This window comes from Cottoperca gobio, chromosome 17, assembly GCF_900634415.1.
Source record: "Cottoperca gobio chromosome 17, fCotGob3.1, whole genome shotgun sequence".
Classification (NCBI taxonomy): domain Eukaryota; kingdom Metazoa; phylum Chordata; class Actinopteri; order Perciformes; family Bovichtidae; genus Cottoperca; species Cottoperca gobio.
Window position 1 is genome coordinate 1,978,311 of NC_041371.1, and position 24,496 is coordinate 2,002,806.

Consider the following 24,496-nt stretch of genomic DNA (forward strand, 5'->3'; position numbering starts at 1 on the left):
ATATACAAAACAACTCATCGCTGACATTCTTGCGATCGTGAAATGAGACGAATTACAGTCACGATTATGTACTGCGAAGTTTTATAGTCACTCCCAACCATAAAAGTAATGAATTAAACGTTTCTTACTAACCAGGCCAAACAGTTTTCATTAGATTAGACTTGGTCTGAGTGAAGCAGATGTTGGTGTGACGTGATTTTCATTAACAGACAGCAGATGATTTGTTTAGAAAAACATTGATCTCCCTGGAATTTGGTCTTAGTTTTCCCAGTCGAGACTTGAACAGAAACATGAGCTCCACAGAAAGCCTCATTTTCTGTTTGAATTGAATTGAATTGAATTGAATTGAATTGAATTGAATTAAATTGAATTGAATGTTAGGAACCTGAAATACACAATAGAGGGGATTTTGTACTGTACTGATCGTTAAAAACCCAACCTTTTTTAAAAACTAACTAACTTTTCCCTTCTGAAACGCCTCCTTCATACATGCAGGTGTTTCCTCCTCAACACCTTGCTGTACCTTCCTCTGATGGCGGGATTTGGCTTCAGGAAGCACCTGCAGCTCCAACACTGTAATAGATCACCTGCTGATCCCTGTTGGCCCCTGAACCAGTGACCCCATTTATCACCAGTTAGATTTATATGGTGCCCTGCCAACATTAAACAGCTTCTGTTGAGCAGTGCATGTGGAATATACTCCACATGTGGACATAAACAAAGAGAAATATGTGCTGCAGTGGGTAAATATATTAGTCTACTGTTTATTATTAATGCGTGCTTGCTGCAAGCAACATATTATGGATCAACATTAAAATAATGAGCCTCTTTATTATTTTAATGTACTGTTCTGGAGCATTTTGGGTTAAATAATTTACCTTTTTTAAGCTAATTACAGTGAAAACATAAAAAAAGCTGTCATTGCACCACTCATTAATGTCTAATGACTCTCACTGTAACAGTAAAACAGTGATATTTCTATGTTATTAAATAAGTTTGACTTTTGAAACAATCACTATAAGATGCATGTTTTTTACCGCCGGTTTAGCCCATTTTGTTTTACCCTCGGTGATTTCTGGAGGGCACTGCAACGCAAACTAAAAGTAATTAGAATAATGAAGAGCGCTCACTAAACTCTTCTACATTAACCTTGCACCTTGCAGTTATATTAGGCGTGTGAGGCCATTAAGTGGTGGGTTGATATGAGCGAGAGCTGTGAGATGGGATGTGAATGTAATGATGTGAGTCTGGAGCTTCTGAAGGCAGCGGCAGGTGGAGGATGGAGGTGTTTTAATGACCTGCACCATCACAGCTAATAGGGCCATTTATTTTGGGATGAAAAAGATAATAACTGTGTTTGTCTTTGAAGTTACATCGGCTGAGCCCTCGCGACTTCCCACACTTTCTGTCATTTTCACTTTTTTTATTAATCTCTCACTCCATTTCTCCCTCGCTCGCGCACACGCTCTCTTTCATTCAAGGAGCACTTCATTAACTCACACCCATTTGGGAATTGCAGTATTAGACTTTACACTTGATTTAAGTAGAGGTTAACCAGGCTGCAACGTGACAAATTATTTGCTTAATCTACCTGTAATCTTCTTCACACTCATATCTTTAAAAAAATGGGTTCCTGCAGCAATTTAGAGATGAAATTGCAGCTGCTGTTGTGCAACACAGGAGATTTAAAAGTGAGAAGCGGAATTCTTTTTTTAATTACACAACATCTATCAGTCAGGTTGACCTCTGCACCACGAAACAAATAAATAAAGAAGAGAGCAAAGATCTGCACTGATCTGCTTTTTGTTTATCTCTATTTGGAGTTTAAATGGTAATTATTTACTGATGTTGTTTCATACGAGAATACGTAAAGTTGTGTATCTGGCATTTCTTACACTGAACAAAAAATGTAACTATGTACAGTTTATAATTTTCCTAAAAAGCAGGAGTTTAAGTGTGACATCTCATACTCGTGCTCCCCTTTCTTTGAGTCTGTGTCCTGGTCTGCCCCTCCTCTATTCATCGAGCCCCACCCCGGCCCTACAGCTGCTAAACTGCTTGTTAACTCTCGTGTACATATTGTGTAAACTCCTCTATGTGTCAACAGTTATAACTTCTAGCAACGTGATGGGAATTCTCCTGGTTTGTGGCTTTTACTTCGCTCTTGTTACTTGTTACTGTTCTGGTACGTGCATAAATGGCCACATCTAAAGACTGCATGTACCTGTATGTCTTATCTGGATGAGTAAAGAAAATAGACTCCAGTGTGGGACACTTGTAACCAAAGTGCAGACAGTGGCGCTACCATGCAGCCGGCCTCCAACGATACAGGAAAGACAAAGTAAGAAGTGTTAGGTCTCTTCAGTCGTGTGATTTCAAATGATCTATCAAATCCTTAACCATGCAGCCATCACAGCGGGATGAATAAGAAGACCCCATAAAGTAGCATTGCTTTGGGGACAGTATGTTATGTGACTGCTTAAAAAGAATTCACATAAATAAAAAAGTTATGTTTGAATGAGTCACGATACATATTCAGGTAGAGCTAACGTTCCCTCGGATGCAGTGACACAAAATGAATCGAAACTAAACGGGATTTGGGAGACAACCTTTGTGTCTTAGTCATTACAGCTGCTGGTAGCAGAAAACATGTTTACAGCCCAGTTTATTTTTTACCTTTTTTATTTTGGAAGGTGGCCCTCATTTATTTTTGCAATCAGAAGTGGGCCTTAAGTTACAAAAGGTTGTGAAGCCCTGGTTTGTATTTCACTGATACTCTTCATCTGGAAGGATCCTGTTTACCTTCTACAGCTGATATGTGTTGTTGCACAAAGAACAATGTGATGAATCCAGTCAATTTGAGTTGTCAGTTATTTAAAGTCATATCACTGTGAGAAGGATTTGAACCTGTGCAGGAGACTACATTGGATTTCAAGTCTTAACATCACAGCTTTCTTCCTGTGGCACCGGCTCATCTTCCACCTGCATATTGTTTATCTAGGAAAGGCAGAAAGATACTGAAAAGCTGATTAATAATGGACAGAGAAAGGACACTTGTAATGAAAGATAATAGAGACAAAAGAGGCGAGCCGAACAGAAAGCTTGCACAGCTTTATATTCCACAGTGCCTGTGTTTATCAAACCTCAGAAGCGAAGTTTCTCTATCCAGCCGTTGTTAATGAACCTTATTTAATAGAATAATGAAATTAGGCATGGCGGGGGGGAAGTGAGAAGCACCCGCTTGCTGTCCGGTGTGTGTGTGTGTGTGTGTGTGTGGTTTGACAGCTGTGGATAATCTCATTTGCTAAGCATAATTGATGGCAAGCAGTTTCATTTACTTCAAATGTGAACTGTCTTTCATCAAGGGCAAAGAAATATTGAAACTTTTTGGAATGATTTCTCTTTGGACTGCTTTGCTATGAGTAATGATGTTTGTAACAGTAGATGTTTGGTATATTAATTTTATATTTAATTTGATTTTCCTACATATTACATTATTAACTTTCCTGGTGTTTGTATGAGAAGATTTCTCCATCAAACTCTTGTTGATTGGAAATCTGGGTTTTCCACAAGGAGCCTTGAATGCTGGTCGAGCATTCCATCAAAGAATGTCAAAAAAGCTGTGATGGCCGAGTGGTTAAGGCCGTTGGATTTGAAATCCTATGGGGTTTCCCCGCGCAGGTTCAAACCCTGCTCACAGCGATTGAAGAAGCTGAAAACTTCTTAACTATTTGCTAAAGGTGGATTACATTGCTGTCTGCAGTACACCTTGGTAAAAGTGTCATACAAATGCTGTCAGTTTTGCAATTTGGGCGAGTCAAGACTTTAGGATGGACCTTATCTTCTACCTTTTTTTAAAACACACAAAAACCATTAATAGTACTGCAAGTTGTAGCTAGGTACAGTTTGCAATGTTCACATTTTCCACAAGGAGCCTTGAATGCTGGTCGAGCATTCTATTAAAGAATGTCAAAAAAGGCTGTGATGGCCGAGTGGTTAAGGCGTTGGACTCGAAATCCAATGGGGTTTCCCCGCGCAGGTTCAAACCTTGCTCACAGCGATTGAAGAAGCTAAAAACCTGCTAACTATTTACTACATGTGCATGGTATCTGCTCTCTGCAGTACACCTTGGTTACAAATCTCATACAATTGCAGTTGAATTTCAAGATTCAGGCCACTTGTTGTAACCTACCCCTACATTCAAAGAGCAATTGGCAATTTGTCAGCATTGAGATGGTAGGAGGGACTTGATTTCCTACCTTTTTTTGCAGCAGAACAAACCATTAATAATACTGCAAGTTGTAGTTAGCTACAGCTACCAAAGTTGTTCACGTTTCCCACAGGGAGATTTCAGCGGTACTCGAGCATTCCATCAAAGATTGCACAAAAAAGCTGTGATGGCCGAGTGGTTAAGGCGTTGGACTCGAAATCCAATGGGGTTTCCCCGCGCATGTTCAAACCCTGCTCACAGCGATTGAAGAAGCTGAAAACTTCTAAACTATTCGCTAAAGGTGGATGGTAGTTACATTGCTATCTGCAGTACACCTTGGTAAAAGTGTCATACAAATGCTGTCAGTTTTGCAATTTGGACGAGTCAAGACTTTACAAAAAACATTAATAGTACTGCAAGTTGTAGCTCGGTACAGTTTGCAATGTTCACATTTTCCACAAGGAGCCTTGAATGCTGGTCGAGCATTCTATCAAAGAAAGTCAAAAAAGGCTGTGATGGCCGAGTGGTTAAGGCGTTGGACTTGAAATCCAATGGGGTTTCCCCGAGCAGGTTCAAACCCTGCTCACAGTGATTGAATAAGCTGATTACTTCTAAACTATTTGCTACATGTGCATGGTATCTGCTCTCTGCAGTTCACCTTGGTTACAAATCTCATACAATTGCAGTTGAATATCAAGATTCAGGCCACTTGTTGTAACCTACCCCTACATTCAAAGAGCAATTGGCAATTTGTCAGCATTGAGATGGTAGGAGGGACTTGATTTCCCATCTTTTTTTGCAGCAGAATAAACCATTAATAATACTGCAAGTTGTAGTTAGCTACAGCTACCAAATGTGTTCACGTTTCCCACAGGGAGCTTTCAAGGGTACTCGAGCATTCCATCAAAGATTGCACAAAAAAGCTGTGATGGCAGAGTGGTTAAGGCGTTGGACTTGAAATCCAATGGGGTTTCCCCGCGCAGGTTCAAACCCTGCTCACAGCGATTGAAGAAGCTGAAAACTTCTTAACTATTTGCTAAAGGTGGATTACATTGCTGTCTGCAGTACACCTTGGTAAAAGTGTCATACAAATGCTGTCAGTACTGAGTTGTAGTACTGCAATTTGTAGCTAGTTACAGTTTGCAATGTTCACATTTTCCACAAGGAGCCTTGAATGCTGGTCGAGCATTCTATCAAAGAATGTCAAAAAAAGCTGTGATGGCCGAGTGGTTAAGGCGTTGGACTTGAAATCCAATGGGGTTTCCCCGCGCAGGTTCAAACCCTGCTCACAGCGATTGAAGAAGCTGAAAACTTGCTAACTATTTACTACATGTGCATGGTATCTGCTCTCTGCAGTACACCTTGGTTACAAATCTCATACAATTGCAGTTGAATTTCAAGATTCAGGCCACTTGTTGTAACCTCCCCCTACATTCAAAGAGCAATTGGCAATTTGTCAGCATTGAGATGGTAGGAGGGACTTGATTTCCTACCTTTTTTTGCAGCAGAACAAACCATTAATAATACTGCAAGTAGTAGTTAGCTACAGCTACCAAAGTTGTTCACATTTCCCACAGGGAGCTTTCAGCGGTACTCGAGCATTCCATCAAAGATTGCAAAAAAAAGCTGTGATGGCCGAGTGGTTAAGGCGTTGGACTTGAAATCCAATGGGGTTTCCCCGCGCAGGTTCAAACCCTGCTCACAGCGATTGAAGAAGCTGAAAACTTCTTAACTATTTGCTAAAGGTGGATTACATTGCTGTCTGCAGTACACCTTGGTAAAAGTGTCATACAAATGCTGTCAGTACTGAGTTGTAGTACTGCAATTTGTAGCTAGGTACAGTTTGCAATGTTCACATTTTCCACAAGGAGCCTTGAATGCTGGTCGAGCATTCTATCAAAGAATGTCAAAAAATGCTGTGATGGCCGAGTGGTTAAGGCGTTGGACTTGAAATCCAATGGGGTTTCCCCGCGCAGGTTCAAACCCTGCTCACAGCGATTGAAGAAGCTGAAAACTTGCTAACTATTTACTACATGTGCATGGTATCTGCTCTCTGCAGTACACCTTGGTTACAAATCTCATACAATTGCAGTTGAATTTCAAGATTCAGGCCACTTGTTGTAACCTACCCCTACATTCAAAGAGCAATTGGCAATTTGTCAGCATTGAGATGGTAGGAGGGACTTGATTTCCTACCTTTTTTTGCAGCAGAACAAACCATTAATAATACTGCAAGTTGTAGTTAGCTACAGCTACCAAAGTTGTTCACATTTCCCACAGGGAGCTTTCAGCGGTACTCGAGCATTCCATCAAAGATAGCAAAAAAAAAGCTGTGATGGCCGAGTGGTTAAGGCGTTGGACTTGAAATCCAATGGGGTTTCCCCGCGCAGGTTCAAACCCTGCTCACAGCGATTGAAGAAGCTGAAAACTTCTTAACTATTTGCTAAAGGTGGATTACATTGCTGTCTGCAGTACACCTTGGTAAAAGTGTCATACAAATGCTGTCAGTTTTGCAATTTGGGCGAGTCAAGACTTTAGGATGGACCTTATCTTCTACCTTTTTTTACAACACACAAAAACCATTAATAGTACTGCAAGTTGTAGCTAGGTACAGTTTGCAATGTTCAAATTTTCCACAAAGAGCCTTGAGTGCTGGTCGAGCATTCTATCAAAGAATGTCAAAAAATGCTGTGATGGCCGAGTGGTTAAGGCGTTGGACTCGAAATCCAATGGGGTTTCCCCGCGCAGGTTCAAACCCTGCTCACAGCGATTGAATAAGCTGATTACTTCTAAACTATTTGCCGCATATGCATGGTATCTGCTCTCTGCAGTTCACCTTGGTTACAAATCTCATACAATTGCAGTTGAATATCAAGATTCAGGCCACTTGTTGTAACCTACTCCTACTTTCAAAGACCAATTGGCAATTTGTCAGCATTGAGATGGTAGGAGTGACTTGATCTCCTACATTTTTTTTCCAGCAGAATAAACCATTAATAATACTGCAAGTTGTAGTTAGCTACAGCTACCAAATGTGTTCACGTTTCCCACAGGGAGCTTTCAGGGGTACTCGAGCATTCCATCAAAGATTGCACAAAAAAGCTGTGATGGCAGAGTGGTTAAGGCGTTGGACTTGAAATCCAATGGGGTTTCCCCGCGCAGGTTCAAACCCTGCTCACAGCGATTGAAGAAGCTGAAAACTTGCTAACTATTTACTACATGTGCATGGTATCTGCTCTCTGCAGTACACCTTGGTTACAAATCTCATACAATTGCAGTTGAATTTCAAGATTCAGGCCTCTTGTTGTAACCTCCCCCTACATTCAAAGAGCAATTGGCAATTTGTCAGCATTGAGATGGTAGGAGGGACTTGATTTCCTACCTTTTTTTGCAGCAGAACAAACCATTAATAATACTGCAAGTAGTAGTTAGCTACAGCTACCAAAGTTGTTCACATTTCCCACAGGGAGCTTTCAGCGGTACTCGAGCATTCCATCAAAGATTGCAAAAAAAAGCTGTGATGGCCGAGTGGTTAAGGCGTTGGACTTGAAATCCAATGGGGTTTCCCCGCGCAGGTTCAAACCCTGCTCACAGCGATTGAAGAAGCTGAAAACTTCTTAACTATTTGCTAAAGGTGGATTACATTGCTGTCTGCAGTACACCTTGGTAAAAGTGTCATACAAATGCTGTCAGTTTTGCAATTTGGGCGAGTCAAGACTTTAGGATGGACCTTATCTTCTACCTTTTTTTACAACACACAAAAACCATTAATAGTACTGCAAGTTGTAGCTAGGTACAGTTTGCAATGTTCAAATTTTCCACAAAGAGCCTTGAGTGCTGGTCGAGCATTCTATCAAAGAATTTCAAAAAATGCTGTGATGGCCGAGTGGTTAAGGCGTTGGACTCGAAATCCAATGGGGTTTCCCCGCGCAGGTTCAAACCCTGCTCACAGCGATTGAATAAGCTGATTACTTCTAAACTATTTGCCGCATATGCATGGTATCTGCTCTCTGCAGTTCACCTTGGTTACAAATCTCATACAATTGCAGTTGAATATCAAGATTCAGGCCACTTGTTGTAACCTACTCCTACTTTCAAAGACCAATTGGCAATTTGTCAGCATTGAGATGGTAGGAGTGACTTGATCTCCTACATTTTTTTTCCAGCAGAATAAACCATTAATAATACTGCAAGTTGTAGTTAGCTACAGCTACCAAATGTGTTCACGTTTCCCACAGGGAGCTTTCAAGGGTACTCGAGCATTCCATCAAAGATTGCACAAAAAAGCTGTGATGGCAGAGTGGTTAAGGCGTTGGACTTGAAATCCAATGGGGTTTCCCCGCGCAGGTTCAAACCCTGCTCACAGCGATTGAAGAAGCTGAAAACTTCTTAACTATTTGCTGAAGGTGGATTACATTGCTGTCTGCAGTACACCTTGGTAAAAGTGTCATACAAATGCTGTCAGTACTGAGTTGTAGTACTGCAATTTGTAGCTAGGTACAGTTTGCAATGTTCACATTTTCCACAAGGAGCCTTGAATGCTGGTCGAGCATTCTATCAAAGAATGTCAAAAAATGCTGTGATGGCCGAGTGGTTAAGGCGTTGGACTTGAAATCCAATGGGGTTTCCCCGCGCAGGTTCAAACCCTGCTCACAGCGATTGAAGAAGCTGAAAACTTGCTAACTATTTACTACATGTGCATGGTATCTGCTCTCTGCAGTACACCTTGGTTACAAATCTCATACAATTGCAGTTGAATTTCAAGATTCAGGCCACTTGTTGTAACCTACCCCTACATTCAAAGAGCAATTGGCAATTTGTCAGCATTGAGATGGTAGGAGGGACTTGATTTCCTACCTTTTTTTGCAGCAGAACAAACCATTAATAATTCTGCAAGTTGTAGTTAGCTACAGCTACCAAAGTTGTTCACATTTCCCACAGGGAGCTTTCAGCGGTACTCGAGCATTCCATCAAAGATAGCAAAAAAAAGCTGTGATGGCCGAGTGGTTAAGGCGTTGGACTTGAAATCCAATGGGGTTTCCCCGCGCAGGTTCAAACCCTGCTCACAGCGATTGAAGAAGCTGAAAACTTCTTAACTATTTGCTAAAGGTGGATTACATTGCTGTCTGCAGTACACCTTGGTAAAAGTGTCATACAAATGCTGTCAGTTTTGCAATTTGGGCGAGTCAAGACTTTAGGATGGACCTTATCTTCTACCTTTTTTTACAACACACAAAAACCATTAATAGTACTGCAAGTTGTAGCTAGGTACAGTTTGCAATGTTCAAATTTTCCACAAAGAGCCTTGAGTGCTGGTCGAGCATTCTATCAAAGAATGTCAAAAAATGCTGTGATGGCCGAGTGGTTAAGGCGTTGGACTCGAAATCCAATGGGGTTTCCCCGCGCAGGTTCAAACCCTGCTCACAGCGATTGAATAAGCTGATTACTTCTAAACTATTTGCCGCATATGCATGGTATCTGCTCTCTGCAGTTCACCTTGGTTACAAATCTCATACAATTGCAGTTGAATATCAAGATTCAGGCCACTTGTTGTAACCTACTCCTACTTTCAAAGACCAATTGGCAATTTGTCAGCATTGAGATGGTAGGAGTGACTTGATCTCCTACATTTTTTTTCCAGCAGAATAAACCATTAATAATACTGCAAGTTGTAGTTAGCTACAGCTACCAAATGTGTTCACGTTTCCCACAGGGAGCTTTCAGGGGTACTCGAGCATTCCATCAAAGATTGCACAAAAAAGCTGTGATGGCAGAGTGGTTAAGGCGTTGGACTTGAAATCCAATGGGGTTTCCCCGCGCAGGTTCAAACCCTGCTCACAGCGATTGAAGAAGCTGAAAACTTCTTAACTATTTGCTGAAGGTGGATTACATTGCTGTCTGCAGTACACCTTGGTAAAAGTGTCATACAAATGCTGTCAGTACTGAGTTGTAGTACTGCAATTTGTAGCTAGGTACAGTTTGCAATGTTCACATTTTCCACAAGGAGCCTTGAATGCTGGTCGAGCATTCTATCAAAGAATGTCAAAAAATGCTGTGATGGCCGAGTGGTTAAGGCGTTGGACTTGAAATCCAATGGGGTTTCCCCGCGCAGGTTCAAACCCTGCTCACAGCGATTGAAGAAGCTGAAAACTTGCTAACTATTTACTACATGTGCATGGTATCTGCTCTCTGCAGTACACCTTGGTTACAAATCTCATACAATTGCAGTTGAATTTCAAGATTCAGGCCACTTGTTGTAACCTACCCCTACATTCAAAGAGCAATTGGCAATTTGTCAGCATTGAGATGGTAGGAGGGACTTGATTTCCTACCTTTTTTTGCAGCAGAACAAACCATTAATAATACTGCAAGTTGTAGTTAGCTACAGCTACCAAAGTTGTTCACATTTCCCACAGGGAGCTTTCAGCGGTACTCGAGCATTCCATCAAAGATAGCAAAAAAAAGCTGTGATGGCCGAGTGGTTAAGGCGTTGGACTTGAAATCCAATGGGGTTTCCCCGCGCAGGTTCAAACCCTGCTCACAGCGATTGAAGAAGCTGAAAACTTCTTAACTATTTGCTAAAGGTGGATTACATTGCTGTCTGCAGTACACCTTGGTAAAAGTGTCATACAAATGCTGTCAGTTTTGCAATTTGGGCGAGTCAAGACTTTAGGATGGACCTTATCTTCTACCTTTTTTTACAACACACAAAAACCATTAATAGTACTGCAAGTTGTAGCTAGGTACAGTTTGCAATGTTCAAATTTTCCACAAAGAGCCTTGAGTGCTGGTCGAGCATTCTATCAAAGAATGTCAAAAAATGCTGTGATGGCCGAGTGGTTAAGGCGTTGGACTCGAAATCCAATGGGGTTTCCCCGCGCAGGTTCAAACCCTGCTCACAGCGATTGAATAAGCTGATTACTTCTAAACTATTTGCCGCATATGCATGGTATCTGCTCTCTGCAGTTCACCTTGGTTACAAATCTCATACAATTGCAGTTGAATATCAAGATTCAGGCCACTTGTTGTAACCTACTCCTACTTTCAAAGACCAATTGGCAATTTGTCAGCATTGAGATGGTAGGAGTGACTTGATCTCCTACATTTTTTTTCCAGCAGAATAAACCATTAATAATACTGCAAGTTGTAGTTAGCTACAGCTACCAAATGTGTTCACGTTTCCCACAGGGAGCTTTCAGGGGTACTCGAGCATTCCATCAAAGATTGCACAAAAAAGCTGTGATGGCAGAGTGGTTAAGGCGTTGGACTTGAAATCCAATGGGGTTTCCCCGCGCAGGTTCAAACCCTGCTCACAGCGATTGAAGAAGCTGAAAACTTCTTAACTATTTGCTGAAGGTGGATTACATTGCTGTCTGCAGTACACCTTGGTAAAAGTGTCATACAAATGCTGTCAGTACTGAGTTGTAGTACTGCAATTTGTAGCTAGGTACAGTTTGCAATGTTCACATTTTCCACAAGGAGCCTTGAATGCTGGTCGAGCATTCTATCAAAGAATGTCAAAAAATGCTGTGATGGCCGAGTGGTTAAGGCGTTGGACTTGAAATCCAATGGGGTTTCCCCGCGCAGGTTCAAACCCTGCTCACAGCGATTGAAGAAGCTGAAAACTTCTTAACTATTTGCTAAAGGTGGATTACATTGCTGTCTGCAGTACACCTTGGTAAAAGTGTCATACAAATGCTGTCAGTACTGAGTTGTAGTACTGCAATTTGTAGCTAGGTACAGTTTGCAATGTTCACATTTTCCACAAGGAGCCTTGAATGCTGGTCGAGCATTCTATCAAAGAATGTCAAAAATGCTGTGATGGCCGAGTGGTTAAGGCGTTGGACTTGAAATCCAATGGGGTTTCCCCGCGCAGGTTCAAACCCTGCTCACAGCGATTGAAGAAGCTGAAACTTGCTAACTATTTACTACATGTGCATGGTATCTGCTCTCTGCAGTACACCTTGGTTACAAATCTCATACAATTGCAGTTGAATATCAAGATTCAGGCCACTTGTTGTAACCTACTCCTACATTCAAAGAGCAATTGGCAATTTGTCAGCATTGAGATGGTAGGAGTGACTTGATCTCCTACATTTTTTTGCCAGCAGAACAAACCATTAATAATACTGCAAGTTGTAGTTAGCTACAGCTACCAAATGTGTTCACATTTCCCACAGGGAGCTTTCAGCGGTACTCGAGCATTCCATCAAAGATTGCACAAAAAAGCTGTGATGGCCGAGTGGTTAAGGCGTTGGACTTGAAATCCAATGGGGTTTCCCCGCGCAGGTTCAAACCCTGCTCACAGCGATTGAAGAAGCTGAAAACTTCTTAACTATTTGCTAAAGGTGGATTACATTGCTGTCTGCAGTACACCTTGGTAAAAGTGTCATACAAATGCTGTCAGTTTTGCAATTTGGGCGAGTCAAGACTTTAGGATGGACCTTATCTTCTACCTTTTTTTACAACACACAAAAACCATTAATAGTACTGCAAGTTGTAGCTAGGTACAGTTTGCAATGTTCAAATTTTCCACAAAGAGCCTTGAGTGCTGGTCGAGCATTCTATCAAAGAATTTCAAAAAATGCTGTGATGGCCGAGTGGTTAAGGCGTTGGACTCGAAATCCAATGGGGTTTCCCCGCGCAGGTTCAAACCCTGCTCACAGCGATTGAATAAGCTGATTACTTCTAAACTATTTGCCGCATATGCATGGTATCTGCTCTCTGCAGTTCACCTTGGTTACAAATCTCATACAATTGCAGTTGAATATCAAGATTCAGGCCACTTGTTGTAACCTACTCCTACTTTCAAAGACCAATTGGCAATTTGTCAGCATTGAGATGGTAGGAGTGACTTGATCTCCTACATTTTTTTTCCAGCAGAATAAACCATTAATAATACTGCAAGTTGTAGTTAGCTACAGCTACCAAATGTGTTCACGTTTCCCACAGGGAGCTTTCAGGGGTACTCGAGCATTCCATCAAAGATTGCACAAAAAGCTGTGATGGCAGAGTGGTTAAGGCGTTGGACTTGAAATCCAATGGGGTTTCCCGCGCAGGTTCAAAACCCTGCTCACAGCCGATTGAAGAAGCTGAAAACTTCTTAACTATTTGCTGAAGGTGGATTACATTGCTGTCTGCAGTACACCTTGGTGTCAAAAGTGTCATACAAATGCTGTCAGTACTGAGTTGTAGTACTGCAATTTGTAGCTAGGTACAGTTTGCAATGTTCACATTTCCAAAGGAGCCCTTGAATGCTGGTCGCGCATTCTATCAAGAATGTCAAAAAATGCTGTGGATGGCCGAGTGGTTAAGGCGTTGGACTGTAGCTAGGTACAGTTTGCAATGTTCACATTTTCCACAAGGAGCCTTGAATGCTGGTCGAGCATTCTATCAAAGAATGTCAAAAAATGCTGTGATGGCCGAGTGGTTAAGGCGTTGGACTTGAAATCCAATGGGGTTTCCCCGCGCAGGTTCAAACCCTGCTCACAGCGATTGAAGAAGCTGAAAACTTGCTAACTATTTACTACATGTGCATGGTATCTGCTCTCTGCAGTACACCTTGGTTACAAATCTCATACAATTGCAGTTGAATTTCAAGATTCAGGCCACTTGTTGTAACCTACCCCTACATTCAAAGAGCAATTGGCAATTTGTCAGCATTGAGATGGTAGGAGGGACTTGATTTCCTACCTTTTTTTGCAGCAGAACAAACCATTAATAATACTGCAAGTTGTAGTTAGCTACAGCTACCAAAGTTGTTCACATTTCCCACAGGGAGCTTTCAGCGGTACTCGAGCATTCCATCAAAGATTGCAAAAAAAAGCTGTGATGGCCGAGTGGTTAAGGCGTTGGACTTGAAATCCAATGGGGTTTCCCCGCGCAGGTTCAAACCCTGCTCACAGCGATTGAAGAAGCTGAAAACTTCTTAACTATTTGCTAAAGGTGGATTACATTGCTGTCTGCAGTACACCTTGGTAAAAGTGTCATACAAATGCTGTCAGTTTTGCAATTTGGGCGAGTCAAGACTTTAGGATGGACCTTATCTTCTACCTTTTTTTACAACACACAAAAACCATTAATAGTACTGCAAGTTGTAGCTAGGTACAGTTTGCAATGTTCAAATTTTCCACAAAGAGCCTTGAGTGCTGGTCGAGCATTCTATCAAAGAATTTCAAAAAATGCTGTGATGGCCGAGTGGTTAAGGCGTTGGACTCGAAATCCAATGGGGTTTCCCCGCGCAGGTTCAAACCCTGCTCACAGCGATTGAATAAGCTGATTACTTCTAAACTATTTGCCGCATATGCATGGTATCTGCTCTCTGCAGTTCACCTTGGTTACAAATCTCATACAATTGCAGTTGAATATCAAGATTCAGGCCACTTGTTGTAACCTACTCCTACTTTCAAAGACCAATTGGCAATTTGTCAGCATTGAGATGGTAGGAGTGACTTGATCTCCTACATTTTTTTTCCAGCAGAATAAACCATTAATAATACTGCAAGTTGTAGTTAGCTACAGCTACCAAATGTGTTCACGTTTCCCACAGGGAGCTTTCAGGGGTACTCGAGCATTCCATCAAAGATTGCACAAAAAAGCTGTGATGGCAGAGTGGTTAAGGCGTTGGACTTGAAATCCAATGGGGTTTCCCCGCGCAGGTTCAAACCCTGCTCACAGCGATTGAAGAAGCTGAAAACTTCTTAACTATTTGCTGAAGGTGGATTACATTGCTGTCTGCAGTACACCTTGGTAAAAGTGTCATACAAATGCTGTCAGTACTGAGTTGTAGTACTGCAATTTGTAGCTAGGTACAGTTTGCAATGTTCACATTTTCCACAAGGAGCCTTGAGTGCTGGTCGAGCATTCTATCAAAGAATTTCAAAAAAAGCTGTGATGGCCGAGTGGTTAAGGCGTTGGACTCGAAATCCAATGGGGTTTCCCCGCGCAGGTTCAAACCCTGCTTACAGCGATTGAAGAAGCTGAAAACTTCGTAACTATTTGCTAAAGGTGGATTACATTGCTGTCTGCAGTACACCTTGGTAAAAGTGTCATACAAATGCAGTCAGTTTTGCAATTTGGGCGAGTCAAGACTTTAGGATGGACCTTATCTTCTACCTTTTTTTACAACACACAAAAACCATTAATAGTACTGCAAGTTGTAGCTAGGTACAGTTTGCAATGTTCACATTTTCCACAAAGAGCCTTGAGTGCTGGTCGAGCATTCTATCAAAGAATTTCAAAAAAGGCTGTGATGGCCGAGTGGTTAAGGCATTGGACTCGAAATCCAATGGGGTTTCCCTGCGCAGGTTCAAACCCTGCTCACAGCGATTGAATAAGCTGATTACTTCTAAACTATTTGCCGCATATGCATGGTATCTGCTCTCTGCAGTTCACCTTGGTTACAAATCTCATACAATTGCAGTTGAATATCAAGATTCAGGCCACTTGTTGTAACCTACTCCTACTTTCAAAGACCAATTGGCAATTTGTCAGCATTGAGATGGTAGGAGTGACTTGATCTCCTACATTTTTTTTCCAGCAGAATAAACCATTAATAATACTGCAAGTTGTAGTTAGCTACAGCTACCAAATGTGTTCACGTTTCCCACAGGGAGCTTTCAGGGGTACTCGAGCATTCCATCAAAGATTGCACAAAAAAGCTGTGATGGCCGAGTGGTTAAGGCGTTGGACTTGAAATCCAATGGGGTTTCCCCGCGCAGGTTCAAACCCTGCTCACAGCGATTGAAGAAGCTGAAAACTTCTTAACTATTTGCTAAAGGTGGATTACATTGCTGTCTGCAGTACACCTTGGTAAAAGTGTCATACAAATGCTGTCAGTTTTGCAATTTGGGCGAGTCAAGACTTTAGGATGGACCTTATCTTCTACCTTTTTTTACAACACACAAAAACCATTAATAGTACTGCAAGTTGTAGCTAGGTACAGTTTGCAATGTTCACATTTTCCACAAGGAGCCTTGAGTGCTGGTCGAGCATTCTATCAAAGAATTTCAAAAAAGGCTGTGATGGCCGAGTGGTTAAGGCTTTGGACTCGAAATCCAATTGGGTTTCCCCGCGCAGGTTCAAACCCTGCTCACAGCGATTGAATAAGCTGATTACTTCTGAACTATTTGCTACATGTGCATGGTAATCTGCTCTCTGCAGTACACCTTGTTACAAATCTCATACAATTGCAGTTGACTATCAAGATTCAGGCCACTTGTTGTAACCTACTCCTACTTTCAAAGAGCAATTGGCAATTTGTCAGCATTGAGATGGTAGGAGTGACTTGATCTCCTACATTTTTTTTCCAGCAGAATAAACCATTAATAATACTGCAAGTTGTAGTTAGCTACAGCTACCAAATGTGTTCACGTTTCCCACAGGGAGCTTTCAGCGGTACTCGAGCATTCCATCAAAGATTGCACAAAAAAGCTGTGATGGCCGAGTGGTTAAGGCGTTGGACTTGAAATCCAATGGGGTTTCCCCGCGCAGGTTCAAACCCTGCTCACAGCGATTGAAGAAGCTGAAAACTTCTTAACTATTTGCTAAAGGTGGATTACATTGCTGTCTGCAGTACACCTTGGTAAAAGTGTCATACAAATGCTGTCAGTTTTGCAATTTGGGCGAGTCAAGACTTTAGGATGGACCTTATCTTCTACCTTTTTTTACAACACACAAAAACCATTAATAGTACTGCAAGTTGTAGCTAGGTACAGTTTGCAATGTTCACATTTTCCACAAGGAGCCTTGAGTGCTGGTCGAGCATTCTATCAAAGAATGTCAAAAAAGGCTGTGATGGCCGAGTGGTTAAGGCGTTGGACTCGAAATCCAATGGGGTTTCCCCGCGCAGGTTCAAACCCTGCTCACAGCGATTGAATAGCTGATTACTTCTGAACTATTTACTACATGTGCATGGTATCTGCTCTCTGCAGTACACCTTGGTTACAAATCTCATACAATTGCAGTTGACTATCAAGATTCAGGCCACTTGTTGTAACCTACTCCTACTTTCAAAGAGCAATTGGCAATTTGTCAGCATTGAGATGGTAGGAGGGACTTGATTTCCTACCTTTTTTTGCAGCAGAACAAACCATTAATAATACTGCAAGTTGTAGTTAGCTACAGCTACCAAAGTTGTTCACATTTCCCACAGGGAGCTTTCAGGGGTACTCGACCATTCCATCAAAGATTGCAAAAAAAAGCTGGGATGGCCGAGTGGTTAAGGTGTTGGACTTGAAATCCAATGGGGTTTCCCCGCGCAAGTTCAAACCCTGCTCACAGCGATTGAATAAGCTGGTTACTTCTGAACTATTTGCCGCATATGCATGGTATCTGCTCTCTGCAGTTCACCTTGGTTACAAATCTCATACAATTGCAGTTGAATATCAAGATTCAGGCCACTTGTTGTAACCTACTCCTACATTCAAAGACCAATTGGCAATTTGTCAGCATTGAGATGGTAGGAGTGACTTGATCTCCTACATTTTTTTTCCAGCAGAATAAACCATTAATAATACTGCAAGTTGTAGTTAGCTACAGCTACCAAATGTGTTCACGTTTCCCACAGGGAGCTTTCAAGGGTACTCGAGCATTCCATCAAAGATTGCACAAAAAAGCTGTGATGGCCGAGTGGTTAAGGCGTTGGACTTGAAATCCAATGGGGTTTCCCCGCGCAGGTTCAAACCCTGCTCACAGCGATTGAAGAAGCTGAAAACTTCTAAACTATTCGCTAAAGGTGGATTGTAGTTACATTGCTATCTGCAGTACACCTTGGTAAAAGTGTCATACAAATGCTGTCAGTTTTGCAATTTGGGCGAGTCAAGACTTTAGGATGGACCTTATCTTCTACCTTTTTTTAAAACACACAAAAACCATTAATAGTACTGCAAGTTGTAGCTAGGTACAGTTTGCAATGTTCACATTTTCCACAAGGAGCCTTGAGTGCTGGTCGAGCATTCTATCAAAGAATGTCAAAAAATGCTGTGATGGCCGAGTGGTTAAGGCGTTGGACTCGAAATCCAATGGGGTTTCCCCGCGCAGGTTCAAACCCTGCTCACAGCGATTGAAGAAGCTGATAACTTGCTAACTATTTGCCTACATGTGCATGGTATCTGCTCTCTGCAGTTCACCTTGGTTACAAATCTCATACAATTGCAGTTGAATATCAAGATTCAGGCCACTTGTTGTAACCTACTCCTACATTTCAAAGAGCAATTGGCAATTTGTCAGCATTGAGATGGTAGGAGGGACTTGATCTCCTACCTTTTTTTGCCAGCAGAATAAACCATTAATAATACTGCAAGTTGTAGTTAGCTACAGCTACCAAATGTGTTCACGTTTCCCACAGGGAGCTTTCAGCGGTACTCGAGCATTCCATCAAAGATTGCACAAAAAAGCTGTGATGGCCGAGTGGTTAAGGCGTTGGACTCGAAATCCGATGGGGTTTCCCCGCGCATGTTCAAATCCTGCTCACAGCGATTGAAGAAGCTGAAAACTTCTAAACTATTCGCTAAAGGTGGATGGTAGTTACATTGCTATCTGCAGTACACCTTGGTAAAAGTGTCATACAAATGCTGTCAGTTTTGCAATTTGGACGAGTCCAGACTTTACAAAAAACATTAATAGTACTGCAAGTTGTAGCTCGGTACAGTTTGCAATGTTCACATTTTCCACAAGGAGCCTTGAATGCTGGTCGAGCATTCTATCAAAGAAAGTCAAAAAAGGCTGTGATGGCCGAGTGGTTAAGGCGTTGGACTCGAAATCCAATGGGGTTTCCCCGCGCAGGTTCAAACCCTGCTCACAGTGATTGAATAAGCTGATTACTTCTAAACTATTTGCTACATGTGCATGGTATCTGCTCTCTGCAGTTCACCTTGGTTACAAATCTCATACAATTGCAGGTGAATATCAAGATTCAGGCCACTTGTTGTAACCTACCCCTACATTCAAAGAGCAATTGGCAATTTGTCAGCATTGAGATGGTAGGAGGGACTTGATTTCCCATCTTTTTTTGCAGCAGAACAAACCATTAATAATACTGCAAGTTGTAGTTAGCTACAGCTACCAAAGTTGTTCACATTTCCCACAGGGAGCTTTCAGGGGTACTCGAGCATTCCATCAAAGATTGCAAAAAAAAGCTGTGATGGCCGAGTGGTTAAGGCGTTGGACTTGAAATCCAATGGGGTTTCCCCGCGCAGGTTCAAACCCTGCTCACAGCGATTGAAGAAGCTGGAAACTTCTAAACTATTCGCTAAAGGTGGATGGTAGTTACATTGCTATCTGCAGTACACCTTGGTAAAAGTGTCATACAAATGCTGTCAGTTTTGCAATTTGGGCGAGTCAAGACTTTAGGATGGACCTTATCTTCTACCTTTTTTTACAACACACAAAAAACATTAATAGTACTGCAAGTTGTAGCTAGGTACAGTTTGCAATGTTCACATTTTCCACAAGGAGCCTTGAGTGCTGGTCGAGCATTCTATCAAAGAATTTCAAAAAAAGCTGTGATGGCCGAGTGGTTAAGGCGTTGGACTCGAAATCCAATGGGGTTTCCCCGCGCAGGTTCAAACCCTGCTTACAGCGATTGAAGAAGCTGAAAACTTCGTAACTATCTGCTAAAGGTGGATTACATTGCTGTCTGCAGTACACCTTGGTAAAAGTGTCATACAAATACAGTCAGTTTTGCAATTTGGGCGAGTCAAGACTTTAGGATGGACCTAATCTTCTACCTTTTTTTCCAACACACAAAAACCATTAATAGTACTGCAAGTTGTAGCTAGGTACAGTTTGCAATGTTCACATTTTCCACAAAGAGGCTTGAGTGCTGGTCGAGCATTCTATCAAAGAATTTCAAAAAAGGCTGTGATGGCCGAGTGGTTAAGGCGATGGACTTGAAATCCAATGGGGTTTCCCCGCGCAGGTTCAAACCCTGCTCACAGTGATTAAATAAGCTGATTACTTCTAAACTATTTGCTACATGTGCATGGTATCTGCTCTCTGCAGTTCACCTTGGTTACAAATCTCATACAATTGCAGTTGAATATCAAGATTCAGGCCACTTGTTGTAACCTACCCCTACATTCAAAGAGCAATTGGCAATTTGTCAGCATTGAGATGGTAGGAGGGACTTGATTTCCCATCTTTTTTTGCAGCAGAACAAACCATTAATAATACTGCAAGTTGTAGTTAGCTACAGCTACCAAAGTTGTTCACATTTCCCACAGGGAGCTTTCAGGGGTACTCGAGCATTCCATCAAAGATTGCAAAAAAAAGCTGTGATGGCCGAGTGGTTAAGGCGTTGGACTTGAAATCCAATGGGGTTTCCCCGCGCAGGTTCAAACCCTGCTCACAGCGATTGAAGAAGCTGGAAACTTCTAACTATTCGCTAAAGGTGGATGGTAGTTACATTGCTATCTGCAGTACACCTTGGTAAAAGTGTCATACAAATGCTGTCAGTTTTGCAATTTGGGCGAGTCAAGACTTTAGGATGGACCTTATCTTCTACCTTTTTTTACAACACACAAAAAACATTAATAGTACTGCAAGTTGTAGCTAGGTACAGTTTGCAATGTTCACATTTTCCACAAGGAGCCTTGAGTGCTGGTCGAGCATTCTATCAAAGAATTTCAAAAAAAGCTGTGATGGCCGAGTGGTTAAGGCGTTGGACTCGAAATCCAATGGGGTTTCCCCGCGCAGGTTCAAACCCTGCTTACAGCGATTGAAGAAGCTGAAAACTTCGTAACTATCTGCTAAAGGTGGATTTCATTGCTGTCTGCAGTACACCTTGGTAAAAGTGTCATACAAATGCAGTCAGTTTTGCAATTTGGGCGAGTCAAGACTTTAGGATGGACCTAATCTTCTACCTTTTTTTCCAACACACAAAAACCATTAATAGTACTGCAAGTTGTAGCTAGGTACAGTTTGCAATGTTCACATTTTCCACAAAGAGGCTTGAGTGCTGGTCGAGCATTCTATCAAAGAATTTCAAAAAAGGCTGTGATGGCCGAGTGGTTAAGGCGTTGGACTCGAAATCCAATGGGGTTTCCCTGCGCAGGTTCAAACCCTGCTCACAGCGATTGAATAAGCTGATTACTTCTAAACTATTTGCCGCATATGCATGGTATCTGCTCTCTGCAGTTCACCTTGGTTACAAATCTCATACAATTGCAGTTGAATATCAAGATTCAGGCCACTTGTTGTAACCTACTCCTACTTTCAAAGACCAATTGGCAATTTGTCAGCATTGAGATGGTAGGAGTGACTTGATCTCCTACATCTTTTTTCCAGCAGAATAAACCATTAATAATACTGCAAGTTCTAGTTAGCTACAGCTACCAAATGTGTTCACGTTTCCCACAGAGAGCTTTCAGGGGTACTCGAGCATTCCATCAAAGATTGCACAAAAAAGCTGTGATTGCCGAGTGGTTAAGGCGTTGGACTTGAAATCCAATGGGGTTTCCCCGCGCAGGTTCAAACCCTGCTCACAGCGATTGAAGAAGCTGAAAACTTCTTAACTATTTGCTAAAGGTGGATTACATTGCTGTCTGCAGTACACCTTGGTAAAAGTGTCATACAAATGCTGTCAGTTTTGCAATTTGGGCGAGTCAAGACTTTAGGATGGACCTTATCTTCTACCTTTTTTTACAACACACAAAAACCATTAATAGTACTGCAAGTTGTAGCTAGGTACAGTTTGCAATGTTCACATTTTCCATAAGGAGCCTTGAGTGCTGGTCGAGCATTCTATTAAAGAATGTCAAAAAAGGCTGTGATGGCCGAGTGGTTAAGGCGTTGGACTCGAAATCCAATTGGTTTTCCCTGCGCAGGTTCAAACCCTGCTCACAGCGATTGAAGAAGCTGAATAACTTGCTAACTATTTCCTACATGTGCATGGTATCTGCTCTCTGCAGTACACCTTGGTTACAAATCTCATACAATTGCAGTTGACTATCAAGATTCAGGCCACTTGTTGTAACCTACTCCTACTTTCAAAGACCAATTGGCAATTTGTCAGCATTGAGATGGTAGGAGTGACTTGATCTCCTACATTTTTTTTCCAGCAGAATAAACCATTAATAATACTGCAAGTTGTAGTTAGCTACAGCTACCAAATGTGTTCACGTTTCCCACAGGGAGCTTTCAAGGGTACTCGAGCATTCCATCAAAGATTGCACAAAAAAGCTGTGATGGCCGAGTGGTTAAGGCGTTGGACTTGAAATCCAATGGGGTTTCCCCGCGCAGGTTCAAACCCTGCTCACAGCGATTGAAGAAGCTGAAAACTTCTAAACTATTCGCTAAAGGTGGATGGTAGTTACATTGCTATCTGCAGTACACCTTGGTAAAAGTGTCATACAAATGCTGTCAGTTTTGCAATTTGGGCGAGTCAAGACTTTAGGATGGACCTTATCTTCTACCTTTTTTTACAACACACAAAACCATTAATAGTACTGCAAGTTGTAGCTAGGTACAGTTTGCAATGTTCACATTTTCCACAAGGAGCCTTGAATGCTGGTCGAGCATTCTATCAAAGAATGTCAAAAAAGCTGTGATGGCCGAGTGGTTAAGGCGTTGGACTTGAAATCCAATGGGGTTTCCCCGCGCAGGTTCAAACCCTGCTCACAGCGATTGAAGAAGCTGAAAACTTGCTAACTATTTCCTACATGTGCATGGTATCTGCTCTCTGCAGTACACCTTGGTTACAAATCTCATACAATTGCAGTTGACTATCAAGATTCAGGCCACTTGTTGTAACCTACCCCTACATTCAAAGAGCAATTGGCAATTTGTCAGCATTGAGATGGTAGGAGGGACTTGATTTCCTACCTTTTTTTGCAGCAGAACAAACCATTAATAATACTGCAAGTTGTAGTTAGCTACAGCTACCAAAGTTGTTCACATTTCCCACAGGGAGCTTTCAGCGGTACTCGAGCATTCCATCAAAGATTGCAAAAAAAAGCTGTGATGGCCGAGTGGTTAAGGCGTTGGACTTGAAATCCAATGGGGTTTCCCCGCGCAGGTTCAAACCCTGCTCACAGCGATTGAAGAAGCTGGAAACTTCTTAACTATTTGCTAAAGGTGGATTACATTGCTGTCTGCAGTACACCTTGGTAAAAGTGTCATACAAATGCTGTCAGTTTTGCAATTTGGGTGAGTCAAGACTTTAGGATGGACCTTATCTTCTACCTTTTTTTACAACACACAAAAACATTAATAGTACTGCAAGTTGTAGCTAGGTACAGTTTGCAATGTTCACATTTTCCACAAGGAGCCTTGAGTGCTGGTCGAGCATTCTATCAAAGAATTTCAAAAAAGGCTGTGATGGCCTGAGTGGTTAAGGCGTTGGACTCGAAATCCAATGGGGTTTCCCTGCGCAGGTTCAAACCCTGCTCACAGCGATTGAAGAAGCTGATAACTTGTTAACTATTCGCTACATGTGCATGGTATCTGCACTCTGCAGTACACCTTGGTTACCAATCTCATACAATTGCAGTTGAATATCAAGATTCAGGCCACTTGTTGTAACCTACCCCTACATTCAAAGAGCAATTGGCAATTTGTCAGCATCGAGATGGTAGGAGGGACTTGATTTCCTACATTTTTTTTGCAGCAGAACAAACCATTAAAAATACTGCAAGTTGTAGTTAGCTACAGCTACCAAAGGTGTTCACGTTTCCCACAGGGAGCTTTCAGCGGTACTCGAGCATTCCATCAAGCTGAAAACTTCTTAACTATTTGCTAAAGGTTTATGGTAGTTACATTGCTGTCTGCAGTACACCAGTTTTGCGATTTAAGACTTTAGGAGGGACTTGATCTTCTACCTTTTTTCCCAGCAGAATATATCATTAATAATACTGCAAGTTGTAGCTAGCTACAGCTACCAAAGTTGTTTCATGTTTCCCACAGGGACTACTGTATGTTTAATGAAGTCAGGAAGTCTTCAGTTGTTTCAGGAACAACAGAGGTTTGTCTTGGAAAACTGGAGACGTATATTAAAAAACATATATTGATTCTCAATAAAATATTTACTACAACTCTTGAATGTAAACTGTTACTATTTTGTCAAGAAGCTTGTGGAGGATATCTGATTTTTAAAACTTTGCATTTAACCACATTTGCTTGTGTGCACCATTCACGTACTGCTTTAATTCCTTTATTGTCTAATTTAATTATTGCACTTGTGATTTAACTGCAAATCAAATATCATCGTCTTTCCCGCGCAGTGAAACTACAAAGTCTCTAACTCTAAATGTAGTTCAGTGCAACAACTCAATCAAATCACACTCAAGC

At 41.7% G+C, this 24,496-nt stretch overlaps 54 non-coding genes across 54 annotated transcripts; all 54 read left to right on the forward strand.

Moving 5' to 3' along the window:
• The first annotated feature begins 3,619 nt into the window (after positions 1-3,619).
• trnas-uga (transfer RNA serine (anticodon UGA)) lies at positions 3,620-3,702 on the forward strand. The gene has a single exon. It is a non-coding gene; the product is annotated as a tRNA-Ser (tRNA).
• A 276-nt stretch (positions 3,703-3,978) lies between these two features.
• On the forward strand, positions 3,979-4,060 carry trnas-cga (transfer RNA serine (anticodon CGA)). Its single transcript has one exon. It is a non-coding gene; the product is annotated as a tRNA-Ser (tRNA).
• A 331-nt stretch (positions 4,061-4,391) lies between these two features.
• Positions 4,392-4,473, forward strand: trnas-cga (transfer RNA serine (anticodon CGA)). Its single transcript has one exon. It is a non-coding gene; the product is annotated as a tRNA-Ser (tRNA).
• Positions 4,474-4,719: 246 nt separating this feature from the next.
• trnas-uga (transfer RNA serine (anticodon UGA)) lies at positions 4,720-4,801 on the forward strand. The gene has a single exon. It is a non-coding gene; the product is annotated as a tRNA-Ser (tRNA).
• A 331-nt stretch (positions 4,802-5,132) lies between these two features.
• On the forward strand, positions 5,133-5,214 carry trnas-uga (transfer RNA serine (anticodon UGA)). The gene has a single exon. It is a non-coding gene; the product is annotated as a tRNA-Ser (tRNA).
• A 208-nt stretch (positions 5,215-5,422) lies between these two features.
• trnas-uga (transfer RNA serine (anticodon UGA)) lies at positions 5,423-5,504 on the forward strand. The gene has a single exon. It is a non-coding gene; the product is annotated as a tRNA-Ser (tRNA).
• Positions 5,505-5,835: 331 nt separating this feature from the next.
• On the forward strand, positions 5,836-5,917 carry trnas-uga (transfer RNA serine (anticodon UGA)). The gene has a single exon. It is a non-coding gene; the product is annotated as a tRNA-Ser (tRNA).
• A 208-nt stretch (positions 5,918-6,125) lies between these two features.
• Positions 6,126-6,207, forward strand: trnas-uga (transfer RNA serine (anticodon UGA)). The gene has a single exon. It is a non-coding gene; the product is annotated as a tRNA-Ser (tRNA).
• Positions 6,208-6,539: 332 nt separating this feature from the next.
• trnas-uga (transfer RNA serine (anticodon UGA)) lies at positions 6,540-6,621 on the forward strand. The gene has a single exon. It is a non-coding gene; the product is annotated as a tRNA-Ser (tRNA).
• A 276-nt stretch (positions 6,622-6,897) lies between these two features.
• On the forward strand, positions 6,898-6,979 carry trnas-cga (transfer RNA serine (anticodon CGA)). The gene has a single exon. It is a non-coding gene; the product is annotated as a tRNA-Ser (tRNA).
• Positions 6,980-7,311: 332 nt separating this feature from the next.
• trnas-uga (transfer RNA serine (anticodon UGA)) lies at positions 7,312-7,393 on the forward strand. The gene has a single exon. It is a non-coding gene; the product is annotated as a tRNA-Ser (tRNA).
• Positions 7,394-7,724: 331 nt separating this feature from the next.
• Positions 7,725-7,806, forward strand: trnas-uga (transfer RNA serine (anticodon UGA)). The gene has a single exon. It is a non-coding gene; the product is annotated as a tRNA-Ser (tRNA).
• Positions 7,807-8,082: 276 nt separating this feature from the next.
• Positions 8,083-8,164, forward strand: trnas-cga (transfer RNA serine (anticodon CGA)). The gene has a single exon. It is a non-coding gene; the product is annotated as a tRNA-Ser (tRNA).
• Positions 8,165-8,496: 332 nt separating this feature from the next.
• Positions 8,497-8,578, forward strand: trnas-uga (transfer RNA serine (anticodon UGA)). Its single transcript has one exon. It is a non-coding gene; the product is annotated as a tRNA-Ser (tRNA).
• A 208-nt stretch (positions 8,579-8,786) lies between these two features.
• Positions 8,787-8,868, forward strand: trnas-uga (transfer RNA serine (anticodon UGA)). The gene has a single exon. It is a non-coding gene; the product is annotated as a tRNA-Ser (tRNA).
• Positions 8,869-9,199: 331 nt separating this feature from the next.
• Positions 9,200-9,281, forward strand: trnas-uga (transfer RNA serine (anticodon UGA)). Its single transcript has one exon. It is a non-coding gene; the product is annotated as a tRNA-Ser (tRNA).
• A 276-nt stretch (positions 9,282-9,557) lies between these two features.
• Positions 9,558-9,639, forward strand: trnas-cga (transfer RNA serine (anticodon CGA)). The gene has a single exon. It is a non-coding gene; the product is annotated as a tRNA-Ser (tRNA).
• Positions 9,640-9,971: 332 nt separating this feature from the next.
• Positions 9,972-10,053, forward strand: trnas-uga (transfer RNA serine (anticodon UGA)). The gene has a single exon. It is a non-coding gene; the product is annotated as a tRNA-Ser (tRNA).
• Positions 10,054-10,261: 208 nt separating this feature from the next.
• On the forward strand, positions 10,262-10,343 carry trnas-uga (transfer RNA serine (anticodon UGA)). The gene has a single exon. It is a non-coding gene; the product is annotated as a tRNA-Ser (tRNA).
• Positions 10,344-10,674: 331 nt separating this feature from the next.
• Positions 10,675-10,756, forward strand: trnas-uga (transfer RNA serine (anticodon UGA)). Its single transcript has one exon. It is a non-coding gene; the product is annotated as a tRNA-Ser (tRNA).
• Positions 10,757-11,032: 276 nt separating this feature from the next.
• On the forward strand, positions 11,033-11,114 carry trnas-cga (transfer RNA serine (anticodon CGA)). The gene has a single exon. It is a non-coding gene; the product is annotated as a tRNA-Ser (tRNA).
• Positions 11,115-11,446: 332 nt separating this feature from the next.
• On the forward strand, positions 11,447-11,528 carry trnas-uga (transfer RNA serine (anticodon UGA)). The gene has a single exon. It is a non-coding gene; the product is annotated as a tRNA-Ser (tRNA).
• A 208-nt stretch (positions 11,529-11,736) lies between these two features.
• Positions 11,737-11,818, forward strand: trnas-uga (transfer RNA serine (anticodon UGA)). Its single transcript has one exon. It is a non-coding gene; the product is annotated as a tRNA-Ser (tRNA).
• Positions 11,819-12,025: 207 nt separating this feature from the next.
• trnas-uga (transfer RNA serine (anticodon UGA)) lies at positions 12,026-12,107 on the forward strand. The gene has a single exon. It is a non-coding gene; the product is annotated as a tRNA-Ser (tRNA).
• A 331-nt stretch (positions 12,108-12,438) lies between these two features.
• On the forward strand, positions 12,439-12,520 carry trnas-uga (transfer RNA serine (anticodon UGA)). Its single transcript has one exon. It is a non-coding gene; the product is annotated as a tRNA-Ser (tRNA).
• Positions 12,521-12,796: 276 nt separating this feature from the next.
• trnas-cga (transfer RNA serine (anticodon CGA)) lies at positions 12,797-12,878 on the forward strand. Its single transcript has one exon. It is a non-coding gene; the product is annotated as a tRNA-Ser (tRNA).
• Positions 12,879-13,209: 331 nt separating this feature from the next.
• On the forward strand, positions 13,210-13,291 carry trnas-uga (transfer RNA serine (anticodon UGA)). The gene has a single exon. It is a non-coding gene; the product is annotated as a tRNA-Ser (tRNA).
• Positions 13,292-13,622: 331 nt separating this feature from the next.
• trnas-uga (transfer RNA serine (anticodon UGA)) lies at positions 13,623-13,704 on the forward strand. Its single transcript has one exon. It is a non-coding gene; the product is annotated as a tRNA-Ser (tRNA).
• A 331-nt stretch (positions 13,705-14,035) lies between these two features.
• trnas-uga (transfer RNA serine (anticodon UGA)) lies at positions 14,036-14,117 on the forward strand. The gene has a single exon. It is a non-coding gene; the product is annotated as a tRNA-Ser (tRNA).
• A 276-nt stretch (positions 14,118-14,393) lies between these two features.
• trnas-cga (transfer RNA serine (anticodon CGA)) lies at positions 14,394-14,475 on the forward strand. The gene has a single exon. It is a non-coding gene; the product is annotated as a tRNA-Ser (tRNA).
• A 332-nt stretch (positions 14,476-14,807) lies between these two features.
• trnas-uga (transfer RNA serine (anticodon UGA)) lies at positions 14,808-14,889 on the forward strand. Its single transcript has one exon. It is a non-coding gene; the product is annotated as a tRNA-Ser (tRNA).
• A 208-nt stretch (positions 14,890-15,097) lies between these two features.
• trnas-cga (transfer RNA serine (anticodon CGA)) lies at positions 15,098-15,179 on the forward strand. The gene has a single exon. It is a non-coding gene; the product is annotated as a tRNA-Ser (tRNA).
• A 276-nt stretch (positions 15,180-15,455) lies between these two features.
• Positions 15,456-15,537, forward strand: trnas-cga (transfer RNA serine (anticodon CGA)). Its single transcript has one exon. It is a non-coding gene; the product is annotated as a tRNA-Ser (tRNA).
• A 332-nt stretch (positions 15,538-15,869) lies between these two features.
• trnas-uga (transfer RNA serine (anticodon UGA)) lies at positions 15,870-15,951 on the forward strand. Its single transcript has one exon. It is a non-coding gene; the product is annotated as a tRNA-Ser (tRNA).
• Positions 15,952-16,227: 276 nt separating this feature from the next.
• Positions 16,228-16,309, forward strand: trnas-cga (transfer RNA serine (anticodon CGA)). The gene has a single exon. It is a non-coding gene; the product is annotated as a tRNA-Ser (tRNA).
• A 332-nt stretch (positions 16,310-16,641) lies between these two features.
• On the forward strand, positions 16,642-16,723 carry trnas-uga (transfer RNA serine (anticodon UGA)). Its single transcript has one exon. It is a non-coding gene; the product is annotated as a tRNA-Ser (tRNA).
• A 276-nt stretch (positions 16,724-16,999) lies between these two features.
• Positions 17,000-17,081, forward strand: trnas-cga (transfer RNA serine (anticodon CGA)). The gene has a single exon. It is a non-coding gene; the product is annotated as a tRNA-Ser (tRNA).
• A 330-nt stretch (positions 17,082-17,411) lies between these two features.
• trnas-uga (transfer RNA serine (anticodon UGA)) lies at positions 17,412-17,493 on the forward strand. The gene has a single exon. It is a non-coding gene; the product is annotated as a tRNA-Ser (tRNA).
• Positions 17,494-17,825: 332 nt separating this feature from the next.
• Positions 17,826-17,907, forward strand: trnas-uga (transfer RNA serine (anticodon UGA)). Its single transcript has one exon. It is a non-coding gene; the product is annotated as a tRNA-Ser (tRNA).
• Positions 17,908-18,189: 282 nt separating this feature from the next.
• Positions 18,190-18,271, forward strand: trnas-cga (transfer RNA serine (anticodon CGA)). Its single transcript has one exon. It is a non-coding gene; the product is annotated as a tRNA-Ser (tRNA).
• A 334-nt stretch (positions 18,272-18,605) lies between these two features.
• trnas-cga (transfer RNA serine (anticodon CGA)) lies at positions 18,606-18,687 on the forward strand. Its single transcript has one exon. It is a non-coding gene; the product is annotated as a tRNA-Ser (tRNA).
• A 246-nt stretch (positions 18,688-18,933) lies between these two features.
• trnas-cga (transfer RNA serine (anticodon CGA)) lies at positions 18,934-19,015 on the forward strand. The gene has a single exon. It is a non-coding gene; the product is annotated as a tRNA-Ser (tRNA).
• A 331-nt stretch (positions 19,016-19,346) lies between these two features.
• trnas-uga (transfer RNA serine (anticodon UGA)) lies at positions 19,347-19,428 on the forward strand. Its single transcript has one exon. It is a non-coding gene; the product is annotated as a tRNA-Ser (tRNA).
• A 282-nt stretch (positions 19,429-19,710) lies between these two features.
• Positions 19,711-19,792, forward strand: trnas-cga (transfer RNA serine (anticodon CGA)). The gene has a single exon. It is a non-coding gene; the product is annotated as a tRNA-Ser (tRNA).
• Positions 19,793-20,068: 276 nt separating this feature from the next.
• On the forward strand, positions 20,069-20,150 carry trnas-uga (transfer RNA serine (anticodon UGA)). The gene has a single exon. It is a non-coding gene; the product is annotated as a tRNA-Ser (tRNA).
• A 331-nt stretch (positions 20,151-20,481) lies between these two features.
• trnas-uga (transfer RNA serine (anticodon UGA)) lies at positions 20,482-20,563 on the forward strand. Its single transcript has one exon. It is a non-coding gene; the product is annotated as a tRNA-Ser (tRNA).
• A 281-nt stretch (positions 20,564-20,844) lies between these two features.
• Positions 20,845-20,926, forward strand: trnas-cga (transfer RNA serine (anticodon CGA)). The gene has a single exon. It is a non-coding gene; the product is annotated as a tRNA-Ser (tRNA).
• A 276-nt stretch (positions 20,927-21,202) lies between these two features.
• Positions 21,203-21,284, forward strand: trnas-cga (transfer RNA serine (anticodon CGA)). The gene has a single exon. It is a non-coding gene; the product is annotated as a tRNA-Ser (tRNA).
• A 332-nt stretch (positions 21,285-21,616) lies between these two features.
• On the forward strand, positions 21,617-21,698 carry trnas-uga (transfer RNA serine (anticodon UGA)). The gene has a single exon. It is a non-coding gene; the product is annotated as a tRNA-Ser (tRNA).
• A 276-nt stretch (positions 21,699-21,974) lies between these two features.
• Positions 21,975-22,056, forward strand: trnas-cga (transfer RNA serine (anticodon CGA)). The gene has a single exon. It is a non-coding gene; the product is annotated as a tRNA-Ser (tRNA).
• Positions 22,057-22,389: 333 nt separating this feature from the next.
• trnas-uga (transfer RNA serine (anticodon UGA)) lies at positions 22,390-22,471 on the forward strand. Its single transcript has one exon. It is a non-coding gene; the product is annotated as a tRNA-Ser (tRNA).
• A 280-nt stretch (positions 22,472-22,751) lies between these two features.
• trnas-uga (transfer RNA serine (anticodon UGA)) lies at positions 22,752-22,833 on the forward strand. Its single transcript has one exon. It is a non-coding gene; the product is annotated as a tRNA-Ser (tRNA).
• A 331-nt stretch (positions 22,834-23,164) lies between these two features.
• trnas-uga (transfer RNA serine (anticodon UGA)) lies at positions 23,165-23,246 on the forward strand. Its single transcript has one exon. It is a non-coding gene; the product is annotated as a tRNA-Ser (tRNA).
• A 275-nt stretch (positions 23,247-23,521) lies between these two features.
• trnas-cga (transfer RNA serine (anticodon CGA)) lies at positions 23,522-23,604 on the forward strand. Its single transcript has one exon. It is a non-coding gene; the product is annotated as a tRNA-Ser (tRNA).
• The last annotated feature ends 892 nt before the right edge of the window (positions 23,605-24,496 follow it).